This window comes from Armigeres subalbatus, chromosome 3, assembly GCF_024139115.2.
Source record: "Armigeres subalbatus isolate Guangzhou_Male chromosome 3, GZ_Asu_2, whole genome shotgun sequence".
NCBI classification, from domain to species: domain Eukaryota; kingdom Metazoa; phylum Arthropoda; class Insecta; order Diptera; family Culicidae; genus Armigeres; species Armigeres subalbatus.
Window position 1 is genome coordinate 224,785,012 of NC_085141.1, and position 8,416 is coordinate 224,793,427.

At 39.6% G+C, this 8,416-nt stretch overlaps 1 long non-coding RNA gene across 1 annotated transcript; it reads left to right on the top strand.

Annotated features, from left to right (window-relative positions):
* Positions 1 to 434: 434 nt before the first annotated feature.
* Positions 435 to 1,440, top strand: LOC134226096 (uncharacterized). Its single transcript, XR_009983395.1, has 4 exons — positions 435 to 536; positions 605 to 729; positions 779 to 949; positions 1,251 to 1,440. It is a non-coding gene; the product is annotated as an uncharacterized LOC134226096 (long non-coding RNA).
* The last annotated feature ends 6,976 nt before the right edge of the window (positions 1,441 to 8,416 follow it).

Below are 8,416 nucleotides of genomic sequence, written 5' to 3' on the forward strand. Positions count from 1 at the left end.
AACATTCTTTAACAAACCCGAGGAGTTTTTTATATTTTTTTTAACATTTTAATATTTATTTTTTACTAGCAGACCCGACGAATTTTATTTCGTCTAAAATTGATTTATTCTCTGATTAGTTCTCGAGTTAAGCAGAAATTTTTGGTTCATTTGTATGGGAGCCCCTCTTTCCAGAAGGGGGAGGCGTTGCAAACCATCATACACACAAAGAACAAACATTATGTAAATAAATGGTTTGAGCTTTACATTTAAAAATTGTTTGTTTTTCGTAAAATTAAAAGTTTTTCCGTCACTGTAAAAGTGATGTTTTTAATTCGAAAGTTGTTTTTATCTATTTATAGTGTAAATTTAAAAGTTTTTTCTTTTAGTGTAAAAATTATAAATCTGTCAAATCGCGAACAAAAATTTATGTTATTTTGTGCAGTGTCTGTGGCAAAAAAAACAAAACATTAAAGTTTATGTCCGCGATGCGCGCAGCATCAGAGTTTTTAAATTTCATTTGCCGAATATTTGGGAAAGGCTGCCATAAATAAAAGGTATAGGTCTATCATTATTGAAAAACCCGAAGCTGTATCATATACCTATCTTTCTATTTACTTTCCAGGTATCGCAAAAGAGCGAGCCACGATCGACGTGACACTATCACTTCCGAGAACCCAGTCGGCCGTTTTCCCTCCCTTCAGCCGCTCTGCGGCATACAGAAACCGAAAATGCAAGGAAAAACAAAAGGTAATTTATCTGATTCTTCAAAAGTATTTTACGACAATTTCATGAATAGTTTTCCATTTTATCCTCAATCGATCTTTGCAGGATTCGACGAGCTGGTCAGGCAAAAAAGGCAGAAAAGTTAGCCAATGGACTGGCCGCTGAATTGGCTTACAAAGTTTCAATGGCTCAAGTCTGGCCAAATTCCGGATCCCCGGAACAAATATCTTTAGCGTTGGATGAAGTAAGTACATGTTGAAATATACTCGATTAAGCTGAAAACCGAAATACGGGACTAGCTAAGTTGGATTTCCCTCGCAATCCGTACGTTAAACCTAACTTCGCTAGTGGCGCGCTAGTCTAATTAGACTAGCGAAGTTAGGTTTAACGTACGGATTGCGAGAAAAAAATCAACTTCGATAGTCCTCTATTTCGGTTTTCAACTTGACTATAGCGATACTTACTACAAGTTAATCGTGTAACTCGTGTTTTTTATGTTTTTCTGTGATGTATATTCTAATTTGTATTTGTATGATTTGTTTCAGCGAAGCTAATCATGGGTCAAGACCTGTCAGCATCGGATCGAGAGAGAGGCCAGCGAGGTATGCTCCCGGAAGATGTTACAAGGTTAAAAGTGCCAACGTTTGTGTTAAAAGTATTTTTGATTATATTTATTTTTATAAAAAAAAATATACTTCCGTTAATTATAATATAATAAATGGATTTTAAAATCTCTTCATTTGATTAATTAAATAAAATAAACTACGAATAATTTCAACAACATCATTATTTGAAGTAAAAATATCGAACTCTTATATTTACAGTATATTTCCATAGGTGTTTCTGTTTTGATTTGACAGTTTAAAAGTTATTTTGAAAGTTTGAACTTTTAATTTTAGGGTCTCAGCAAAGGTGTGAGAAACTTTTTAATCAACAGTTGGCGTACTCTTATTTTGATTTTTCGCAGCTCTCTACGAAAAAGAACCAACGAAACTTTTTATTTTAACCAATGGTTTTTTTAATTGCACCAATGATATTTCTTTCTGTGTAGAAACATATCTTCCCTTCCAAAACCTCCACACGCGTATAGGAGCTAGGATTCAAAGAGGAGAGGGGTCTCGAACCATCTTAAGAACCTTCCCCGGCCCAAAAAAACTCTGCATTCAAATTTTCACGCCGCTCGATTCAGTAGAAGAAGAAGAAGACCATAATCTTCTTCTTCTTTTCTTTTTATATACATAAAAATGAATTTCTGTCTGTCTGAACCTTATAGACTCTGAACTACTGAACCGATCGGCGTGAAAATGTGTATGCAGAGGTTTTTGGGGCCGGGAAAGGTTCTTAAGATGGTTCGAGGCCCATCCCTTCTTTGGAAAGGGGAGCTCCCATACAAATGAAACAGAAATTTCGACATAACTCGATAACTAATCAGAGTATAAATCGCTTTCAGGCGAAACGAAGTTCGTCGGGTCTGCTAGTCTTCTATATAATAAACATGAGTTGAGATTTCCTTCCTGACGATTTAACTCGCGAACGGCTTGATCGATTTGCAAGATTTTTTCCCCTAATCGATTCGTTTTGAGATCCGCAAGGTTTGTATATACAAAAAGTTGGTGAATTTAACAGGGAAATGTAAAAAATCATTAGAATACTATTTTGGGTCAGCTGTTGAGGAAAACAAAACAAACGGACGAAAATTGATCTAGAGTGCGGTGCTGCAAATAGTTCATTGTGACATTTTCAACATCCGAGCAAAGCTGGATTTGTTTCGCTAGTTTTTAATAAATATGTGTATAACGGCCTTATTAGTTTTCAGTTTGCAAAAAAATGGTCAACATTGTTCCAAAGTAGTTTTTAAATATAAACATGTTTGTGCAATTACATTGCGATGATTGCATTGCTAGCAAGGGCATTGGCATTAATAACAATTGATCGTCTCATGCCTGCACAAACATGCCCCTATCTGCATCACTTTTTATACACCATGCCATGCACCATGCACTACATTACACATTTTTGTTACATTTGTTTCGACCGCGGTCACTGGTCCGGCTCCATTGTTCTACTTTTTGTGCGAAACACCGCACAAAAAGCAAAGTCCAAAAGCCAACCGCACTGAACGACGACGACCGAAACGAGACTTTTGCGGACAAGAAAAGAGGGTGCTGCCAAAATGATCCGATACCCTATTTTAACGTTCATAACCCAAAGTTTCAATATAATTGACAAATTGGTAGAGAATTTACGAGTCGATTGATATATAAATCTCAAAAATCCATCAGAAGATAAAGACGCTATTAAAGTTCAAAATCTTACATGATTTCGTGACGGTCTCGAATTTGGAAATTTTCATTTGTCACCCTGTATCCGAGTCTTCTCCTTAGACGTAGTTTACGTCAAAAATAAGGCCGGAAACATATATAAAACCTTATACTTAAGTTAAATAACGGCACATTTATACTTGGATGACCCGGAACATATATTGTGAACACATTCTATGCTAAGTACCACGAAGAGCATGTTCATTTCATTTATTTAGTTAACATCTAAACAGATAACACTGAATCAACAATTTGACGCCACAATGCACGGTTCGAGGCCGCAACTCTCCATCCTCGAATGCGCCCCATGCTCGCCAAGTCGTTTTGCACCTGGTCTGCCCACCTTGCTCGCTGTGCTCCACGCCATCTCGTACCTGCCGGATCGGAAGCGAACACCATCTTGGCCGGGTTCCTGTCCGGCATTCTTGCAACATATCCTGCCCATCGTACCCTTCCGGCTTCAGCTACCTTCTGTATACTTGGTTCGCCGTAGAGCTGGGCGAGCTCGTGGTTCATTCTTCGCCGCCACACACCGTCTTCTTGCACACCGCCAAAGATGGTCCTAAGCACCCGACTCTCGAATACTCCGAGTACTTGCAAGTCCTCCTCGAGCATTGCCCATGTTTCATGTCCGTGGAGGACTACCGGCCTTATCAGCGTCTTGTACATGACACACTTGGTGCGGTGGCAAATCTTTTTTGACCACAGTTTCTTCTGGAGCCCGTAGTAGGCTCGACTTCCACAGATGATGCGCCTTCGTATTTCACGACTGACATTCTTATCAGCCTTTAGCAAGGATCCAAGGTAGACGAATTCCTCGAATGTATCCCCGTCTATCGTAACACTGCTTCCCAGGCGGGCCCTGTCGCGTTCGGTTCCGAAGCGAAGTACCAATGGTACGCTTCCCAAGTAGACGAAAATAGCTCATTAATATCAAATGTTGATAAGATAGCAACATGAGATATTGATATGAGAGATGATTGATGATGATTGATATAAAAGATAAAAGATCAGACGATAATATCAATATTTTGCACTCATGAGGAGATCAAGTTATGCTATTTGTAAGTAGTGATCAATATCATGTGTCATTAGTTTGTTCTTATCCATAGCATATCTTGATGTTGATGAATTACGTAGTTTATGTTAATAGTTGTTATATTTAGTAAGCACCAATCATCAAAGAAAGAGCATACAAATGTATACCAGTTGAGCTGTACCTGTGTTTTAGTGTAATTATTCATTATTTTTATCTTTCAATTTGGCAATATTCTTAGACTGCCAAAAATAGGTATTTTCCCCTAATTTAAAATTTTAGAAAAATGGGTTAGGGATAAAAGGTCGAAAGACAAAAATTCGAAGGGACAAATGGTCGAAAAGGACAAAAGGTCGAAAGGGACAAAAGGTCGAAAGGACAAAACGTCGAACGGGACTAAAGATCGAATGAAACAAATCAGAAGGTCGATAGAAAGAAAAGGTCGAAATGGACAAGAAACTGTGCGGAACGAATCAACCTCGCACCAGAGTTGTCCTACACAGTTAGCAAAAACTCTATTTTTTTATTTTTCACATTTTTTAACAATAAAATAACATTCATTCAGTTGTTACAACTAATAGATAAATCTTTGAGTTTTCTAAATGTCATTTAAATCTGTCAAAATAGCGCACACCGCACATTAAATACACCGACGTGTATTAGACGCCGCTGTATTTTTAATGCGCGCATTTGCGTGGCTGCGGCGTGCACTATTTTGACAGATCAAAGTGACATTCAGAAAACCTAAACATTCATCTATTATTTACACTCATTAAATAAATAGAGAAAAATAAAAGATAATTATCTTGCCAACTGTGTAGGACAACTCTGTCTCTCGCAATACAAGTTTTATTCATTTCCTAAATGATCAATCTTTTTTGTCTCCAACAGAACTATCTAGATATTCATAATATTGTTTCATAGTAATTACTCCTTCTTTGAAAATTGCTCATTCCTCATCTTTGATTGATGAGATGAGTGTGTTATTTTTGCTTGAAGTTAAATGCATTTCACAAATTCCTTTGGAACACAATCAACTTGTTCTTAATCGACCTTTTGTCCATTTCGACCTTTTGTCCTTTTCGACTTTTTGTCCCTTTCGACCTTTTGTCCCTTTCGACCTTTTGTCCCTTTCGACCTTTTGTCCCTTTCGACCTTTTGTCCCTTTCGACCTTTCTTCATTTGGTCCCTTTCGACGTTTTGTTCTTTCCACCTTTTGTCTTTCGACCTTTTGTCTTTCGACCTTTTGTCCTTTCGATCTTTTGTCTTTCGACCTTTTGGTATAGATTCTAGAAAAATAATGTCAAAATCCCTAGAACGCTTTCCCTGACAAAACTGCAAAAAGAAATGCCTTCAAAATATATAGCCATATATGATAGGTTATATTTGGCCATCATATTTCCAAGCAGGCCAAGTTCCAGTTGGAATCGAGAGCCATTAAAGAATAAGCAGAAGAAAAAGAAACCTCTCAAAAATACAGCTTTTGGAAAGCAAGAGATTGTACGCCCGGTTTAGTAAAAATTACTAACAACGCCCTGGTGAAACTTCTCTCTCTTTTACGTCAATAAGATTTGACATTCATTCAGGGTCGTATTCCAATTAGAATGTAATCCCTTCCCAATACTCACTCTGAGGAACTCACTGATCCGCAGGAATTCAACGGAAAACGAAACGCGTACCCGTGTTGAAAACCCGGGTAAAAGAAACTATGAATTAAAGCTTTTCCTAATAGGGGTCTCAAAAGCCGTCTGAAGAAAAATAATTTCTGACCGATCTAAGAAGGAAGAGGCCTGGTGGCTTCTTCTTTTCGAGCCCGGGGAACGGAAACAATGCAGGTGAAAAGTTTAACACTTAATGGATGCGCTCGAATAAATAATTTTGCCTACCACAGTTTTACAAATGAACATAATATTGGTTTTATTAACCTATCGGGCGCTAAGGACGTCACTATTACTAGGGTATACTTGCGGTGGCGATATCGTGGTGGTGGTGGCGGCGGTCGTGTTGATGGCTGCGACCTTGTAGTGAAGGTGGCGGCGGTTGTGTTGATGGCGGCTACCTTGTACGGAAGGCGGCGGCGTTCGTGATGGTGGCGGCGTTCGAGTACCGACGACGGCGGCGTTCCTATTGGTGACGACGATCGTGTTGGTGACGGCTACCTTGCACTGAAGGCGGCGGCGTTAGTGTTGGTGACGGCTGCCTTGCACTGAAGGCGGCGTTCGTGGCGGTTGGCGGCGTTCTAGTGCCGAAGGCGGCGTTCTAATGCCGAGGCGGCGTTCGTAGCTGAATGCGGCGTTCGGCGTTATTTGGTGTGTCCGGCGGATTGTCGCCAGGGAGAACGATGAACTTTCTCGCAAAATCCCCGATTTACGATGGCGGATGATCGAAGGCGACCCCGGATGGATTAATACCAAGCAAAATGGCGTCAGATATTCTCCTCCACCCTCGAGGAAGTTTGATGATTCTGTCGTCTTGCCTTTCCTGTCGACCCTAGACGAGGTTTAGGATTATGCAGGTGCGCGTCTTCCGGACGACTTACTATCCCTCGAGCTTTCTGTGGGGGGAAACGGAATGGTTCCCGAAAGAACCCCAAAAGAAGAAAAAAGGCCCGATGTCGGACCTGCCACATCGATTAATTACCCTGTTGTGACGTCCTTTTATTCTTTCTTTACACGTTTTATTTCTATTTGTTCTATTTACCTTTTTCTTTGGGTATATCTAGTTATTTAACGATTTTTGTCGGTTTTTCGTTGGCACACACTGTTGTACGTACTAATTGGAGAACAATAGGAACACATTTTTATTTCTAACAAAAGAGCTATTAAAGAATGTGCACAGCAAAAAGTGGTCACCGGAAACATAGTGTTACAATAAGGAATTTAAATAAAATTCAACAACATAACGTTTATTTCATAGAAAATCGAAGTGAAATTGTCATACATAATTAATTCAGTGAATTTGATATTTTGTATGCAAATGCCAATACTTTTCTCTTGACACCATTCATGAGGTTTTGCACGGCATCATCCGTCACTAATATGGCAGCCTTTTGCCAGTTACGCCTGAAGATTTTCTCATCAATTGCTAATTTTTTTGTTTCTAGAAGATTCCTTTTAACCAGGGCTCAGTGCTTTTCGACTGGACGGAGCACAGGCGAATTTGGGGGGTTGGACTCCTTCGGGACAACATTAACGCTATTAGCAGCGTACACGTTTTGAACCAGTTTTCCGTAGTGATAAGATGCTAGACCAGGCCAGAACAGAATTGTACCTTCATGTATCCGAATAAATGGCAAGAGTCGTTTATTCAGACATTCGTCAACGTAACTTTGCGAATTTATTGTACCGATTGTGACGAAAACGTCGCTTCTGAGACCGCAGCCACACATTGCTTGCCGTATGAGAAATTTCTTTGGGAACTTCGACAGTTTTTTCTGCCTAAAATGTTCCGCAACACCTCTCCTTTGATAGGCTGACCAGATCATTTCGGTGAAAAAACGGGACAAACCAAGGGGCGGGACGCTGAGCACAATGTTCCAAGCACACTTTTTTGCCATGCGTAGGAACACTGTTCACCAACAAGGAACAATTAATTCACAATTGCGGCACAGCGTGGCACACTTTCGAAATTGACATTGGCTGAATGTCAGAAATCGGCAACCTTGCCACTTGTCATTATTCTCCCGCCTTTTCCAAACATGTAAAGTAAACATCCCATTGTATAAATCAAGCTCTATCTGGAATAAGGGCGAATGTCGCAAGAGAGGATTCTCTTCGACGACTTCCCCTCTTTTTAATAAAAGTGACAAGCAGCTGATTTCTTTGAGTTTTATCACCTCAGTACGATAGAAAAAAATGCGAACTTGCATTCTGAGGTGATAAACTGCAAAGAAATCTGCTGCTTGTTACTTCTATTTAAAGGAGGGGAAATCGACGAAGAGAATTCTCTCTTGCGACATTCGCCCTTTTACCAGGTAGAGCTTGAAATATTCCATACATCAAGCTCTATCTGGTAAAAGGGCGAATGTCGCAAGAGAGAATTCTCTTCGTCGATTTCCCCTCCTTTAAATAGAAGTAACAAGCAGCAGATTTCTTTGCAGTTTATCACCTCAGAATGCAAGTTCGCATTTTTTTCTATCGTACTGAGGTGATAAAACTCAAAGAAATCAGCTGCTTGTCACTTTTATTAAAAAGAGGGGAAGTCGTCGAAGAGAATCCTCTCTTGCGACATTCGCCTTTATTCCAGATAGAGCTTGACATTATTGTTTTTTTTAGACATGAACAGCTGTGTTTTTCAGAGCGAATCGTTTGTTTTTATGCGAACAGGAATGCAAGCGTCAAGTTATTGAGACTAA